Source organism: Lytechinus pictus, chromosome 15, assembly GCF_037042905.1.
Source record: "Lytechinus pictus isolate F3 Inbred chromosome 15, Lp3.0, whole genome shotgun sequence".
NCBI lineage: Eukaryota > Metazoa > Echinodermata > Echinoidea > Temnopleuroida > Toxopneustidae > Lytechinus > Lytechinus pictus.
In genome coordinates this window covers 3,941,051-3,958,968 of record NC_087259.1, presented here as the reverse complement: position 1 = coordinate 3,958,968, position 17,918 = coordinate 3,941,051, and positions in this window count along the sequence as shown.

Genomic DNA, 17,918 nt, shown 5'->3' with positions numbered 1-17,918 from the left:
TTATTATCTTTATTTTATCATCATTATTATCTTTATCATTATTATCTGCTCATATATGATTAATATGATATGGTAAAAAATATGTTTCGGTTTGTCATAATTTTCAAGCATTTTTTTGCTTACTATGGCAATCCATCTTCTGCTATTAATTTTATGCTAAATGATTTATACCTGATTTATTGTCAATGTATGTTTGTTACATTTATGTTATATTATATTGTTATGTAGAAGAAAAATAAATTCAAATCAAAAATCAAATTAGAAGTATTATCATTATTAACACTATCATCATCATTATTACTATTATTATTTACATTCTCAAAAACGATTGGTCCAAATAACAAAGGTGTATGCAAATATCTGCCCGACCCAACAAAATTGTCAAATTGTGAGATGATTTGTAACATATATTACAACAACAAAAATTTAGATCATGTTGACATGTGTTTTGTCTGTGCGCTAAAATTTCCTCTAACGCCTCAATTTTTTAATGTCATAATTAGGATATCAATAAAGGAGAGCTCATAAACCGTGTTGATTGTACTAAACTTTCTATTTCGGTTAAGTATCACATTTTCGTTTATTTTTATTTATTTATTATTTATTCGGCACTTCAAGATTACAAAAGCAATATCAATCATTACATGAAATGACATAACAAATTTTACAGGTACTTTTGCTGGGATACCCTAGAAGATTCAAGAATAAAGATAATTTACACAAAATACACAAAATTTGATCCTTCAATGAAACGAAGATTTTGTATAATGTCATGAACATGATGTTACAAATTGCAAATATTTGGTTGTTCATGCTTTGGGCTAGCAGGCTTTTTGTTGTTCAATATTCTGTCTATTTCAGGTTGCTAGACTTTTACATCACTAGTAAATTAATTGAAGAATATTGTTTTCCGATTTGGATTAAACAGTTAGTTTTTATCCCTGCTCAGTTCTTTATTTATCCGTGCCTCCTAACCCCCCCCCCTCTCTCTCTCTCTCTCTCGCTATTATTCTTATCGAGATTGTTCAGACAGCGGTCTTTTGTATTCATCTCGCTGGCTGCAGCAGCAATATGTAAACTTCCATGGTAATTTTCGGTTCTATTGTGTGGAAGTATTCATTGTTTTGTTGCCCTCTTCCGTCGTTTGCCTTCAGCGCGTGCCTCCACGAGCCACTATATAAATATTCATAATCTCTCTTGTTTAAGCCACGCCCCTGAGATTTTCGGCGCGTGCCATCAGCGGAACAACAGGGTCTTGGAATGAGCAACAATGGCCCGTTGCAAAATGGCGTCTCTCTCCTAAACCGTAATTTCAAAGTTTTCCTTTGCTGGTAATTAAGTGAGTTTTTGTTTTGTATTTTATGATAATAACGATATCCTTCTGTGGATCAATCAGTCAAATTCCTAGCATTCCTTTTATTGGCGATTGGTCATGTATTTTGGTTATAAAAGAACCAATTACAAATGATATATTTCATACCATTTGTTATCTTGTTTTTATTATTTGTCAACCCTCCCCACCCCCTCTCCCCGCACTTTCTTTTGTAGCTTGCAAGATGCATTGCTCTCTATCAGATTCAAAAAGAAGTATTTTTTTCTTTACTTCGATAGCTAGTATTCATATGTATTTTCTGCCCATATCCATCGTTTTTCTGCTGTTAAAATATTGTGTCAACAATATAATAATCAAATTTGATAATACCAAAAAAAGATGAACAATTATAGAGAGTGGGTTACGCCAATGCAAACAGGTTAATGCTATGTATGTATTTATTCTGATCCAATTCCTTTTCATTACAGTTATAGAAATATGGCCACCTACGAGGGTCGAATATTCCAGCATCACACGTGGCACTCCATAGGCCAATTTCTTGTTGGACCTGTGAATTATAATTCTATTAAGCAAACTTAACCTTGTTGCATAAATACAGTTATCACTGATATGTACATAATAATCCTAGACATTTCGCTTTATTGGCTTACTGTTAATTTGTAATAAAATTCCAACAAAACAGTTCCAGTGAAATGGAACCATGAGTATTTTCACTTTCAGCTTTCAACTTTATTGGCTATATTCATTGACTATGAGTCAATGTACTCCGATAACATGACCACAACGGAATAATATAATGAGAACGAAATAAAATTTACGACTTCGTCTCAAGATATATTGTAAGTGATCATGAAGCAATTTAATTTGTGTTTTTTTTTTAAGTTCTCATATATACATCCAGTTAATACATTTTTATGATCTCATTCATATTATCCATAAACTGCTCTCATAATACTTGATGATTTCGTAGAAGAGTAAATCTGGTCAACTTTTCAGAAGACACTGAGGAAGCATGTTCTTTAAAAATGAAATGCATCTTTTTAGACAAAGTCCTTTTTAACATGTTTAACTAGGGCATTCCCGAAAATACAAAAAAAAAAAAAAATTGATACGTATACATGTAATATGTGTAAAGGATTTTATTTTTAAATTACATAACCTATACTCAAAACATTCTTGTACTTCTTTTCGAACCTGATCCACGTATTTTTAAAATTTGATTTAATTCGATTTATAGATTTCTTCTGCAATATTACAATTGGTATCATAAAATAACAAACATGATATATTGATTACTGTTTTGGGCATGAATCGGGTCGTGTGGTCCAGTGGTTAGAGCATTGGACTCATAATCGCAAGGTTGTGAGTTCGAATCCCCACTCTGACATTGTCTCTACTTTGATGAAAAGGCCCGAGAGTAATATCTATCGTCTATAACTTCAGCCACTATGACTGATTAACCTAGACGTAAAACGTTTCATATATGTAATTGGTTATATACCAGCCTGGCGTTTACCAGCAAAAGCTGTCCATAGGGAGTTACCATGATCAGAAACAGAAACAAAAATCATAAGAAAAAATGTACTAAAGTAAAATTTTATTGGAAATGAAAATGATCTACTTTACCAACAATAGCACTCGCAATTTGCAAGAGAGGGATTGCCGTATATTATAAGCAGATTGCTTAAAAATTATAACCCCGGATTTAAAACTCATTAAATGAATCAATACATCTATAGAGCCGAATTGAAAATCTGTTCATAATAAATGATTTTTTTTTAGCAACTTACTAGAAAAAAAATATATTTTTTTACGAAACACATATTCACACAATTAAGGCAACATATCGTGTCACGTGACCAAAGCACGATATCAATGACTGTGTGATTCATGCAGGCATTCCGTAACACAATGCTTTGGGGTTTTAGATTTTTTTTAAAGGATCGGATGTAATAACATTTTTTTTTTTTTGGGGGGGGGGGGAAGAAGGGGCAGATGACGGAATGAAATTCGAAGTCAAAATCCTCTCGAATATTTCATTGTTTTTTTTTTCATGTAAAGTACAGGTTGCCCTTGGATCTGATTTTGTTGCAGGCATCTGCTAAGAAAACCATTCATGTGAGTAGAAGACGGGTTATACATCTCTGTATCTCAGTCCATACATTATGTTAGGTAAGGAAATTAACTCGATATGCAGGTAGCAGTTAGATTTTAACACTGGAATCATCTTAAATGTGCTCTGATTAATATTGTCATTCCTTCTCCATTTCTCCTCTTCCTCCTTATTTTCCCCTCCTTCTTCTTCTCCTCCTCCTCCTTCTTCTTCTTCTTCCTCTTTTTGTTCTTCTTCGTTTTCTTCTTCTTCTACTTCTTCTCCTTCTTTGCCTGATTTTTCTTCTGAAATTTTCACATTTCTGCTTGATTTCTGTAAATTAAGTGTGAGAAATTTTGACTATTAATGAAAGTGTGGAAATTGAAAGGTAAATAGTTTGATGAAACTTAAATGTACTATAGATTTCCGTTTTGGTGAATTTAAGTTTAAAACTGAGCGATAAAGTTGTGAAAGGTGAACAAAATCATTATTTGATAGTTATTGGTTTGTTTGTTTTATCAACGATTTTTCAATCTGTAGTTATCCATCGAGGTGTCTAATACAACATGATACCAAACCGTCCAAACATATACTGATGAAATTCATACAAATGAAATGACAAAATTCAATTTCGTTATAATACTTTCGATTTAAATGATTAATAATTGATTTGAATCAATGGCAATTGTCGAACAGAACTATAGCTTTTAAAACAACAGCTCAATTCTCTTTGATGAGATCATTAGCCTCAAGAAGTACAATTTCAACGAACTCATAGAAATGACCGTGATTGAATAGTATTCAATAACTTCCGTGAAATAGTCATAACTGCCATCGGGTGACCAGAACTTTAAGCCTCCAGCAATGGTCAATGGTCACTGCTGACCATTGTCTCGTGTCAAAGTGGACGTGATAAAGATTTGCGAAGGTAGATAATTAAGTATGGAATATATACCAGGATATTTTAATAGACTGCAGAACCCAGATGATTATTTCCTGTATTGACACCTCTGACATGTTTGCGAAGTCTTCCCTTTGGAGTGTATTTTTTGTCATTTTCATGACTGATCATTTTCATCCGACCACTCGATCAAATTTACTGACCAGCACTTTTAAAAAGTACAATGACAGTAATAATCTATATAGTTTGACATTTAGTTGTTTGTTATGCTATCATTGATGTCGGAATGTGGCGTTATTGTTGAAGAAGTTGAAGTGCATGAAATATGTGCGGGTTTGGTCAAGAATAAATATATTGGCATGTATTCTAAACTTGGTTTTAATTCAAACTCTAGTTGGGGTATAACTATTTATGGATAGACAATCGTGACAGAAATCTCTAACAATACGAGTTAAATTTATCAGCTTATTTGATATTCGAATTGTTCATACATAACTGTCTGCTAGTATAAATAAGATAATTTTAGTACAGATAATACCACAATGGATTAAGTTGAATTGGCTTCGAAATGCGTGCCAATATATTCCGAAAAGCAGTGGGAAGCGGGATGCTGAAGCAGCCCCCAAATTTTTCTTGGGGGTGCTGCGTGTGTTATTTTCAATAGGCAGTACCCCCTGGAAATCTGATAAATGGCAGAAATGAAAATGAACGACATTTTGTAGTAAAACACGGTTGTTTTCTTTTGCTTGTCAAGTTCCTCTGGAGTGAAACCAGCTTCATTATTTTATTGAAACCTTTTTTTTTTTATTTTTTGCTTGTCAAATTCACTTCAGCACCCCCACTAAAAAAATCGTTCCCAGGGCCCTGGAAAAGTCCTATGCTCCTAATAAAACGACAACTATCTGATCTTTAAATTAAAATTACACAATATAATAGTTATCTGAACTTAAAAAAAATACTTTAATCATATTTAATTCAACCCAAAATATTGAGGTGCCCGGAGTCCATACGTGTAGAATACTACTCGTTGAAATTTGAAAAGCTAAGGGAAATATAATATTACAATAAAAATTGTTTAGGTTGAGGTTAACATGTAAAAGGTTTATATAAAACAATATACCAGGTTTAACCTAATTTGTTGCATCAAATTGATTTTTTTCCGTTTCCATCATCATTCGTGATTTGTTTATCTTTTTATCACAGGGAAAATATTGAATGGTCTCTTCTTACGAGGCGTCAACTTTGCTTATTGTTATGTTTGATTATTGTTATGTGATGTCGAAAAATGCTTATACTTGTTTATATTTTGGTTATTGAAAGGTGGAAATAAAATCGAATCGAATGCATGTGGAAATAAAATAAATTCCAATTAAACTTTTAGTGTAAACGAGGGACTATAATCGATTATGGAAGAAAATTATAATCACTTTCACTTCTCGTCATTTTTTCTTAAAGAGCGCCCTCTGTGAATCGTTTGACGACATCATCCGATTTTATTGACTGGGCGTTGTGGCGTGCGCCTGTAATCCAAGCTATGTGGGGAAGTTACAAATTGATGCAGAGGTTCGAGGTTCGAGCCCTGGTCACGTCTTTCGGATGGTGACGTTAAAGGTCGGTCCCAGACGTAAATAATCATATATGATTGATACACATCTGACAAAACTCAAATACACACACACACACACACACACACTATCTGGTCATCTTACTGAAGATCCCAGTTTTTATTTCAATTTTGTCTTGTCGTCTGATATTAACCCAAATTCAAGAGGCAATTTTTTTTTTAAAAGCTTTTAAAGCAAACAAAGTGAGGTTTCATCAAGTGATAGATGGCAACATATGTATATCAAGTGCCATTAGATAATTAATCCACAACTAAGGAGTAATATAAGCTTTTAAAAAAGATAAATTAAATGATTCTTTCTAATTATTACCTGTTATGAGTTCATATTTTTTCACCTTGTCTTGTTAAACTCTTTTCCCCTGCTTCTTATTCTTAATAACTTCGTGTTTTATTCTCAATTTAATTACAGGTACACATGCTAAAAGTGGTATGATATATTGTAAAGTCGGCCGTTTGTAAGGGTCATTTTTTCCGTTCTGGCTGCTACCTGCATACTTTGCAATATAATGTTTGTATTTTATTCTATGTATGTGTATCATGTATATTTTTTTTTCATGCTCCGGTGAAAGAAATTTGCGATGAAATTGAGAAAAAATGAATCGATAATCTAACAATTACTTAATCTAACGCAGTTGCAACTGTGAAAATGTTCTATAATGAAACAAGATTAAAAACGATTAGCGGAAAAAAAGTAACATATTTTCAAACTGATCTTGTCATATAGGTATCATTTACATGGTTGCTTTAAGTGCATGGGTACATGTTGTATTCTTGTATACTGCTTTTTCTGTCTCTTTTTTTTCTTTTTCGCTTGTTTGTAATTATTGTAATTTCTTATTGATTGCTATGCTTGTTATTTCTATGAATCTTGAAAATCAATAAAGACTTGGAAAAAAAATGGTTGCTTTAAGAGTAAACTCAATCGTAGAAAAAATTGTTTTATTTACCTAACTACACTTCGAACTTACTCGAATTGTAATATGTTATTCTGTATGCAGCATTGTCGATACGATATTGTACTATTCATTTCTGTTAATATTTTTGTGGAAATGGAAGTAAAGATTAATTCATTCATTCAGTTCTCCAAACCCAACTCAGTCGTCATTGTTTCAGAAGATGACGATTTATTTTAATTCCTCACTGAAAGGAAGACACAGAAACTTATTCCCGACATTTTTATATACTAGTATTTCAAGAGAGATAAAGGGGGGGGGGGGAGAAAGAGTAAGAGGGGGAGAGGAAAAGAGATTGGGGAGAGAGACAAGGGAAGGGATAGATGGAGAGAGAGAGAGCATATATTTTGAGCATTTTGAAGGAGTGTGAAAAATTTTCAATTAACCAAAATTTATATAATAACCCCCCCTTATTTTCCCTTCTATTACTTCCATTTCACCTTTCAGCAAAATGAATAAGTTTTCGATGTTTGCATTCAGATATGAATTGGAAGGTTACCAATATGAACTAATAAAAAAGTACGAGAATAACACTCCAACGGCGGTTCAATTTTATTTCAGTATCCTTTCATGTCAAATAAACTTGTTGGTAAAAGTAAATACAAAGAGACAGATACTTGACGATAAAGTCTGGTACTGGTCACAACAGAAAGTAAAATATTCATAGAATAACGCACTTAGAAATAAAAAATATAAATAAATGAAATCTGTCGAACGATTTTTCAGGAAAATATATATTTAGGCCTACAGAATAATGACCAAATGAAGATCAGAAATAATTGCTGAAAAAAGACAGTCCGTTGTTTCATGTGTTTACTACACCAAGAAAAGCACGTGGTTATGAAATGAAGATAATTCATCCCAAGCCTGAATCATTTTGATTATTGTTCTAAATAAGCATTTTGGCGTTTAACACTTTAGGATTACTTCTAACCATTTCCTATGAAACTGTGATTTCTATATCAGAACTGAAACTTATCTTTACCTAGAATTTAACTGAAAAAAGAAATCTATGTAGTTAATATTTATGAATATTGAACCTACTAAAGTATATAATCTGATTGTATACAGACAAATTATTACAAGAAAAAATAAACAAATAAACAATCATGTCTTTAGCTTTCCGATCCCAAATACATTACCATGTCTTTAACATGTTTAATGAATTTGTTACGACCAAGTATAACATTTTGTTTATTCAACCACTTTATAACGTTCTATAAATGATGATTTTTTTTTTTCAATTTTCTTGCAAATCAAAAGCATTTCTCCTTGCCAAAAGAGGATGCCATCGAAATGCGCGGGAAACGAGAAAAGACCTCTTTGCACTATCGCGAACTGTCGTCTGCGGAAGGAAGATGTCAGCATTCCGAACGGCATTGCCGATAAATGACACCATCGGATGCTTATTCGATCACCGAACAGGTTGGAAACGAAGTAAGGGCAGCGGTGAATAGGTCAGCCTCATCACAGCTCGCATCTTCTACCAAAAGCAACGTCTTGGAAACATATCGGGAATAACTTCTGCTAGTGCATGCCCTTAAATCAACAGCCGAGCTATAATTAGGGTCCAGGAGAAAGAAACGTGGTTGGAAATGCCTTGGCTTGTAGAAGCGTAAGGAAGATGAAGAGTGTCGGCGCCATATTTGACCGATGGGTAATACTCTATGGTGACCTGGAAGAGACACTGCTATGTTGATTATGAAGAGAAGTAAAGAAAAGTTTGTTTTTCCTAGTAAATTATGTTATAAGGGGGAGAGAGAGGAAGGGCGGCAGAGGGAGCTATAGAGAGTGTGGGTGGAGGGGTGGGATGGGGAGAGAGAGACAGAGAGACGATTTGTTTTATTTATGGTGTCAATAATTTGGTATAACTCCTCATCGTCACCACAATCCTCCTCGTCATCAACCAGCATCATCATTATTATCCCCCTCCTCATCATCATAACCATCATCATCATCATCATCATCATAACCATCGTCAACATCATCATTCTCATCATCATCAACATCATCATCATCATCATTATCATCACAACCAACATCATCGTCATCATCATCCTCATTATCATCATCCTCATTATCATCATCATCACCATCATCAACATCATCATTATCATCAACATCATCATTATCATCATCATCACCATCATCAACATCCTCATTATCATCATCATCACCATCATCAACATCATCATTATCATCAACATCATCATTGTCATCATCATCAACATCATCATCATCCTCATTATCATCATCATCACCATCATCAACATCATCATTATCATCAACATCATCATTGTCATCATCATCAACATCATCATCATCCTCATTATCATCATCATCACCATCATCAACATCATCATTATCATCAACATCATCATTATCATCATCATCATCACCACCACCACCACCACCACCACCATAAACTTCGGCATCACCACCATCTTCATCATCAACTCATCACCTTTTATCTTTATCACCATCGTCATCATCGTTATCCCGGGCGCATCACCACCATCATTATCATACACCGAACATTTACTCATGTTAATGGCCTACACTTAATCTACAAACGAAAATACATCAAGTCTCACACTCCGCCGCTAGTGATTCACTGCTTGTCCCTTTAACGAATAAACGTGCAAAGTTTTTTTTATAAATCCTGTGGAATATTAGGAAAGATATATTATACAGAAAGACTTTCATATTAATTTTCACACACACACACACACACACAAATAAATCTAAAATGCGTGTGGAGTTAAAATCTATTTTTTAAATCGTTTCATTTTATTGTGTTCGAAATGGCTTGATTTAAATTTCACTTCAATGTATTGTTTCTCACTTCCGTTAGCATGATCACGTGGATAACAATGCCGAAATACAAATATAAAGCATATTCACTGTTGCACAAGAAGCCAAAATCATCTCACTCGCGAATAATTCATCATTCCATTGGGCACATTATTTGCTCAAATCACTGAAAATAACATGCCCAAAAAGAGGAAGAAAACCCGGAAAATGTTTGTATCTGCTTACACAGTCAGGCCTGGAGAGATCATAATATCTCAGCCAGCGATCTGATTTTTTTTGGGTCAAAATTATTCCTACATATGTTCCTCACGGGTACAGGGAAAATATGAGTCAAGATGCGTGCAACCGTGTTTATTATATTCTTTTAATTACGCCATGTGTGTTTTGGAGGTGTTTATTACATAGCTCCAGATTTTTTTCTTCTTGCGAGGGGAACGATTGAGGGAACGGGGTAGCGTAAAGATTCTCCAACGAAGCTGAGATACAAGATGGCGATATGGGAAAGCGATTATCTTGCAGAGGCTAATTTAGGCGATGATATTATTAAGATGATGACGCAAATTTGATTAAAGGAGCTGGAAGAGAGTCGGGACGAGCTCTGATGAGAATAAATCACTTATAATTAGACTCCGCTTCACCATGTACCCAGCCAGATAAACACACAAAGACCTGCGATTTATTAATTTTTCCTAGGCGCTCTTCGCTTCGCAGACGCTGTAGATTGGTGATGTGCCATCGATCTTGGAGAAGCGGTAGTTGTGTTATGGAATGCCCTTTTAACATTGTAACTCTGTTCACGAGGGTGGTATTGAGTGAATTGTTTTCATTAAATACGTGTGATGATTATAGAAAAGTTATAAAGCATTCAAAATATAATTCAATTTCGGATCTACATTCATATTAAAATGTATAGATGATTTTTTTTTTAATCCCAAAATGTCATTTTCCAAAAAAAAAAAATCATAGCGATTTTATTTGTCAGGGGGAATATAGTCAGACATTAGTATTTGATAACTGCTTCTATGAGAGCAATATTTTTATTCATCATGTTCAATTAAAAGAAGTGAAGATTATGGAAATTATATTCACATGACATTTGGCAGAGCTGCTGCGCATATGACGTTACAAATTAAAAACTTTAACAAATTAAATATTTTTCATTCTTTTATGAATTTTCTTCAAACCTTCACCAATATTTTTCTAATTTTTTTCTGCTCTTAGTAAACTAAATTACCATCAAGGGGAACTTCCCCTTTAATGAATACAATCTACACGATCTATTTGAAATTATCTTCGCAAATAAAAAAAAAGAAGAAAAGCTTTATGTTACGTGCCCCTGATGTAAGTTTCTCCATTAAGACAGGGTCGTGTATCTTTAACACTGGCCCCGGTAACATAAAGCTTTGTAATTGATCGTTGAGCAGATGTTACAATTGATCATACACAATAAAAATCAATGCAATCAATCGTAGGAATCAGCCCATGATCAATCGCTAAGCTGTGTGTTACGGGCCCCTGATGTAAGTTTCTCCATTAAGACAGGGTCATGTATCTTCAACCCTGGACCCCGTAACATAAAGCTTAGTGAATGATAATAAGGCTGATGTCTATGATTCATTATACACAATAATAATCAATGCAATCAATCCTATAAATCAGCTTTATGTTCAATCACTATGCTTTATGTTATGGGACCCAGAATTTGATTGATTTGTACCCTTCACCTCACGGTGCCCCCCCCCCCCCCCCCCTCTCTCACTTTCTCTCTCTCTCTCTCGTTCTCTTTCCTTCCCTCTCCCCAACGTTATAAAATAACTGTACTCTATATACACACATGGGACTATCAATGTACGGGTTATCTCAAATACCAGCATCTTCAATCCTCACTATAAATATTTGGAAATGTAATTTTCTAAACGAGGTGCTGGTTGACGTCTTCGCGTGTCTTATGTTATCACATATTAATCTCCGGCTAATGTGTATACAATGATTATTCGATCATGAATATAAAGATTTAATACGTTATTGGCTTCAGAATTCTATTATGTGGGGGTCTGAATGTGAAAACAATAAAGGAAATCAAACACTAATTATAAAAATGCGTGTTGTTATCATAAATCGTATATTAATGGAGAATTACATGATGAAATATTGAGAAAAGTTGGAAGTGATCGTGGATATCCCTACATAGATTATTTTTCTATTTGATATAGTATTGAACATTTCATTGAAATACGCCGAGATGTCTATTGCCATAATTGTGATTTTCCGGTTACTTTTTATCGCCTGTGTCTGCGTCTTATTTGAAGAACTAAAAAAACTTTTTTCTTAAACACTGTTCTTTAACTATTCATTGCTGCTATTTCAAGGTCATTGATTGTTCGTATTAAAATCGAAAAGAAAAATTTGCTGGTCACACTCTTAATCAAAATCTGAAGTCGGCTTGCCGTTCCACGACTCCGATAACGCCTACACCTGCGTAAGGGAAAATCATTTTGAAATGATTTTGATCTGTTGGATCAACGTTCTATTTTTGCCGGCCTCTTAATATGATCAAGCATTCCCCCACTCATCCAATCTCGCTCTAAAAGAGTCTACTTTCATCTCTTGAAATGACCTCTGTCTAACCCATTCGCTGCATGTAACTCACACAGCCTCGTGGGGAAAGAAAATGTAAAGCTGATCGGAAGAAAGATGCAAACGAGCCCGTGCAGATCTACAGGCGACGCCACTAACCCTTGCTTTAATTTGTACTGCAAAATTGCGAAAATGTATCCTCCAATTTACAGGCATGTGCAGAAAACATGCAGTGGCGCCGCGCGTGGTTCTAATGAGGGAGGGTTTTTTTTTAGGACGAGGCAAGTGTAGGAGAGAACTATATAAGAAAAATCTTGTCAGCATGACATGTAGCCGTCTTTCTTAGGAGTCATCCTCGTTCATTTTTGTTTTCTTCCACCGCCATGTAATCTACGAAACAGATCTTATCCCTATCATGTTAAGAAATATTCTTCCTCAGGTGCTATAGATGCATGCAGCATGCAACGAGTGTCTTCTTGCTGTAATACATTATGAATAAGCTTACATTGTATTACTCATCCGCAAACAACGTAGCATTCAAATGTAAATATCAACACGTATGATTCTCATTCAAATTGGTAAAATTCGGACAAGGTCTATATCAACTAAGTAATGAGTTTTTGTCGCGATTTATTAATGCCAATTTTACAATTTATTTCGGACCATGAAATTCATGAAAGAAATAAACTTTAAAAAAAGAATAATAAAATATTTAAACTGATTTATGTAAGATTGTATTCGTTGTTTTCAAACAGACAACTTGAAAGATAAAGCTTAGATTTCTCGTTAATCATTATGGACATTGCAAGATACCATATAGGCCGACAGCCGGACGGTTGAGATTTGCGACGCATTTTTTCTGACGCAGTTATTTGGAAAAATGATGCTATCCGCTTGCGCAGGCTGCGCAGAACACTTACTCCCATTCCACACAATAAAAATGATTTGAATAAAAAGAGACAAATTAAACAGAACAAATGATGAACATTTCATCAAAATCGTTTGTAAAATAAGAAAGTTATGACATTTTAAAGTTTTGCTTAATTTCACAATATATAGTTATGAGTACGTCCTGCTACGTATTCAAATGAGGGATTCCGTCACCCACTTAGTTTCTTTTGTATCTGAACAGTCATAATGGAACTATTTTGTTTAATATACTTTTAAATTAGAACTGTAGAGATTTGATAATTAATTTTCATTTAAACCGTGAAAAGAAGTCCCCTCAAGCGGCCTACCACCCGAATTATTATTTTTAGTGAAACAAAATTAAACAAAGTTTTCTTTCTTATCCAAACTTCGATGACATTCTCAGTGTTAAAATAAATTATCTTATCAATTTGATATTTGAGAGGACTTGTTACGTTATGAGCAAACCATTAATGTCAGTTTAACGATTAAAATATCATTAGTATGAATAATCGTTGTAATTAACTTTGTTTATACGAAGAAAAAATCAACCTTTTCTTTTTATTGCGTATCCTTAATACTTTATTTTTATCTTTCTCTTCTTGAGTTCCAAAAGATCAAGTTTGAGTCAAAGCTGATATTTTTTTTTGCCAATTTGCGTTTACACCTTATTAACCTTGAACCCCTTCCCGATTCCATCACTTAGCTAAAGTACAGCGATCAGAAAAGCAGAACACCGTTCAAATTCAGGTATGATTGGACGAATAATTACTTTATGTTCCCAGCTCATTTCAACAGTCATCTAGGTATATCAAATTAGGCGATTAGTTTTATGCTTGAAGGGCGACTGAAATTGTTTTAATTATTATGCTCTGATTAAACGCATCCCTATCATTCTTGTTGCCGATTGGTGTGATCAAAAGATGACACTTTTATCTTCATTCGCTAAAAGAAAGTCAGTTATAGCTTCCGCGCTACAAAATATCCATAACAATTACTTGGGGAGATGTACAATATAGATCAAATAATCGCTCTGTGTTGTGCCCTATATAATTGTACTGACAAATTATGATATAATATATAACGCAAGTAGCGTAGGAAAATTATCGTGCTCTATCAAAATTGAAAAGAATCCAATTTACCGATTCATCCGTTTGTGGCATGATTTATGCTTTCCATTCCCCGATAATAATTCGATGAATTATAGGTAAAGCCGTGACACCGAATAAATTTTGTTGACAAATCGTGTTTAACACAACTTAAGGGGCACTAAGGGTTGAAAATAATTATTTCTAAATACATTTTGTAAAATTCACTGAGTAAAATTCTGCATCATAATCTTATATAAAATAACGAAGTTATTGAAATTTAAACTTTGGCAGTATTCTGTGTAAACAAGCATGTATGCACGTCATCATGAATATTCATTCTTCATACTCATTCATTGTTAATTGATGACATATCTCCACTTTCTTTTTCTTAATGTTATTACATATAATCGCGATCATTTCATATTTTCATACACGTGTGTATGATTATGTATCCCTTGTGATGTAAAAAATTACAGCAATGATTATCTTCCACATCAAATCAGTTTAGTCAATCCATTTTTATTCATTCTTGGAGGACGAAATCTGAATAAATCTAATTTTATATTATGAAATCAGCGATGTATAGATGGGGGTGGCTTGGAGACGCTTGCCCCTAAAAAAAAATTCACAACAAAGAAAAAAGAGAAAAGGAAAGATAGAAGGGTGAAATATGATATTATTATTTAAATATTATGCTAAAATCTATCACAAACTTTGACTTTTGCAAAGTCGCTTCGCTCGCTCGCAATTTTTTTTTTATAATTTTTGTCCGATACGACATATCCGCCCCCTAATAATTTATTTTTCATTACATTACTGAATGAAATACAAAAGAAAAAGTTGGCATATGACGTCATCAGTATGCTCATTGTATATTCTTGAAGGAAATGCATACACATGTTTCACCGAAATAATGCCAAAATTTAAGATATCATAACATTGTTCATAAAAATCGGTTCCACCATCAAGGATTAGTCAAGTGTTACGATGTACTGTTTCTTCTATCCATCGCTCTCATTTTCAAGTTGTCTCTTCTTAAACTGAACTGAATTTATTGCCAAATAATGTCAAAATGCATTGATGCAAGGTAATCTATATACTTCATTGGTAAAGGAATCTTCTTCTTCTCCTCCTGCTACTTCTTCTTTCTTATTCTTCCTCGTTATCCTTTTCTTCTTCTTCATCATCATCTTACTTTTCTTCTTCTCAGGGCAAAATGTTTCATATTTCCTTTTCTATATATATATGTTTATATCAATATAAAAAAATCTGTTTTAGAAATCCAATCCACACATGTGATCCCCATGCGCACAAGTCTGCATTGACTCATTCCTTTATTTTTTATTATAACTTCATTATTTTCATACTTACAGAATTGATATTCCCTTACAATCGGTTCTTGGGAGCATTTCATGAAAGGATTTGACAGATATTTTATTCGACAAGTAACATTTTTTCCGACAGTTACCATAGTTACACTGCATCATAGCCAATCAGCATCGAGGAAAGTTGTCAGATCTGGGGGCTGTTGCAGAAAGAGTTGCAATCAATTGCAACTCTAAAAATCATGCGAAACTTGATTTTCAACCAATCAACAGCGTGCATTTGAAACTTGCGAATGATTTTTTGACCTGCGTTTAAACGCAACTCTTTCTGCAACGGGCCCAGATAACTTGTCGGACAAAAATGTTGATGAAACACTCCCCTGATCTTTTAATTGAATCCTGGGGAGCATTTCATGAGAGTTGTCAGCACTGCGCATGCAACGATGCTCTTGATAGGCCAATTCATTTAGCGATTAATCACTAATCTTTGTGTTACAGAGCCCTATGGGGCCCGTAACACAAAGCTTAGCAATGATCGTAGAACATTTTCTACGATTAATTGCATTGACTATATAATGTACAATCAATTGTAAAAATCAAGCGTACGATTAATCGCTAACCTTTGTGTTACGAGACCCTGGTAACATAATTGTTTCTTTTTTCTCATTTAATTAATATGTCTTCTCTCTTTATCCCTCTCTCCCTTTCTGTCTCTATCTCTTAATTTGTATCACTTTAATCCCCTCACCCTCTCTGCTTTATACGATACACCTTGCTACAGCTCCAATCTCCTTGTTATAATCTCCCTCCTCTCTCTTCTTTCTCATTACCTATCAATTAAACTATACTGCACTTCAAACAAGTTTAGAAGCACAAATTAACTGGAAAAGTTTAAAATCAGATTACTCTTTTTTTATCAAACCACCCCTCCCCCCAAAAAACCCCACATAAACACGCACCATTGGTACCGTGAATACTATGTTTGATAAATTTGTTGTTTCTCTGAAGAAAAAAAAAACACGGTCGCCCTGCAATGGAACATTAAAACAGAACGTTAAAAGTGGAAAAGAGGGCCCATTTCATTCCTCCCCATTTTTTACTGTATTATTCAATTTTCAATGATTAGAATTAAATCAAACCTGTTAAAGGATGCGTATCTCTGCCTTTTCAATTCGTGAAATAAATGCTTCGAATTTTTTATTTTCCTTTTTAACATACTATACGAAATAAAACTATTTGTGTTATCGTAATTCATTTCTGAATTATTAATAAAAATAGCTCATGTTTATTGTGACTTAAAATTTTGCTGTTCTGCACACACGCAGAGCTTGAAAAAATCAATGATTTTGCAAATTCATTATTTTTGCACAGCATCATCTACCAAACGCATACGTTATGAAACAACCTTCATAAAATATAGCGGAATAGACATCAGTATAATTATAGAATCAATAAATGCAATGAAAATGAAATGAAATTATGGTAAACTTATTATTGTTAGTCTAACTCTCACTTCCCTCGGATAATGAACATCATCCAGCATAAGCCCTGCAGCTGGGACTGGCTTCATGAACTTTGAGGAAACATTTTATTCACTAAATCACAAGAATATGTATAAAACATGTAGGGTATCGAAAAAAAAATATGCTCAAAACTGGTCTGGCGGTGATTAGCAACGCTCTTTGTTGCGATTATAATTTCGTTAACTTCAGTGGTCATTATACGGTAATGAGTGAGTGGCGTTGGAAAGGAAAACTTTTTCCAACCAAGGGAATGCGCTGCCCCGATGCTGTTGACTTGTTCCTGAACCCTTGACCAATCAAAGCACTGCGAAGCTTACGTGAATATTCATAATCCAGCAATTTGGCCAATCACACTGCCCGATGAACTTATCTCCCCGAAACACCACTCAAGTGGAGTTCATTTCACGCCGTGTGTATACCGTACTCGATCTATGTGAAAAGCGCTATACACACAAAGTGTATTTGCTCGTGTGCCGATGATATCTCCGTGGCGTACAGGAAGGGCTTTTGAACGGACACCTGTGTTAAGTAGTGCTCCTTAACAATTATACAACGCCATCGATTGGTGCGTCAAAAAGGACGCATCTCCCCATATAGTATCCCCTTTCCCTTTCTTTTTCTTTAACATCCACCACAATCCCGCATCCCCTTTATTCATCTACGGGTTCACTTTTTTTTTCTTCTTAATCAACGACTGGTTTACGATTGGGGCACCGTCTTGTGCGCTTCAGATAAACCCGTGTGCACTTCCAATCACGAACCGCCGATGAAGGGTT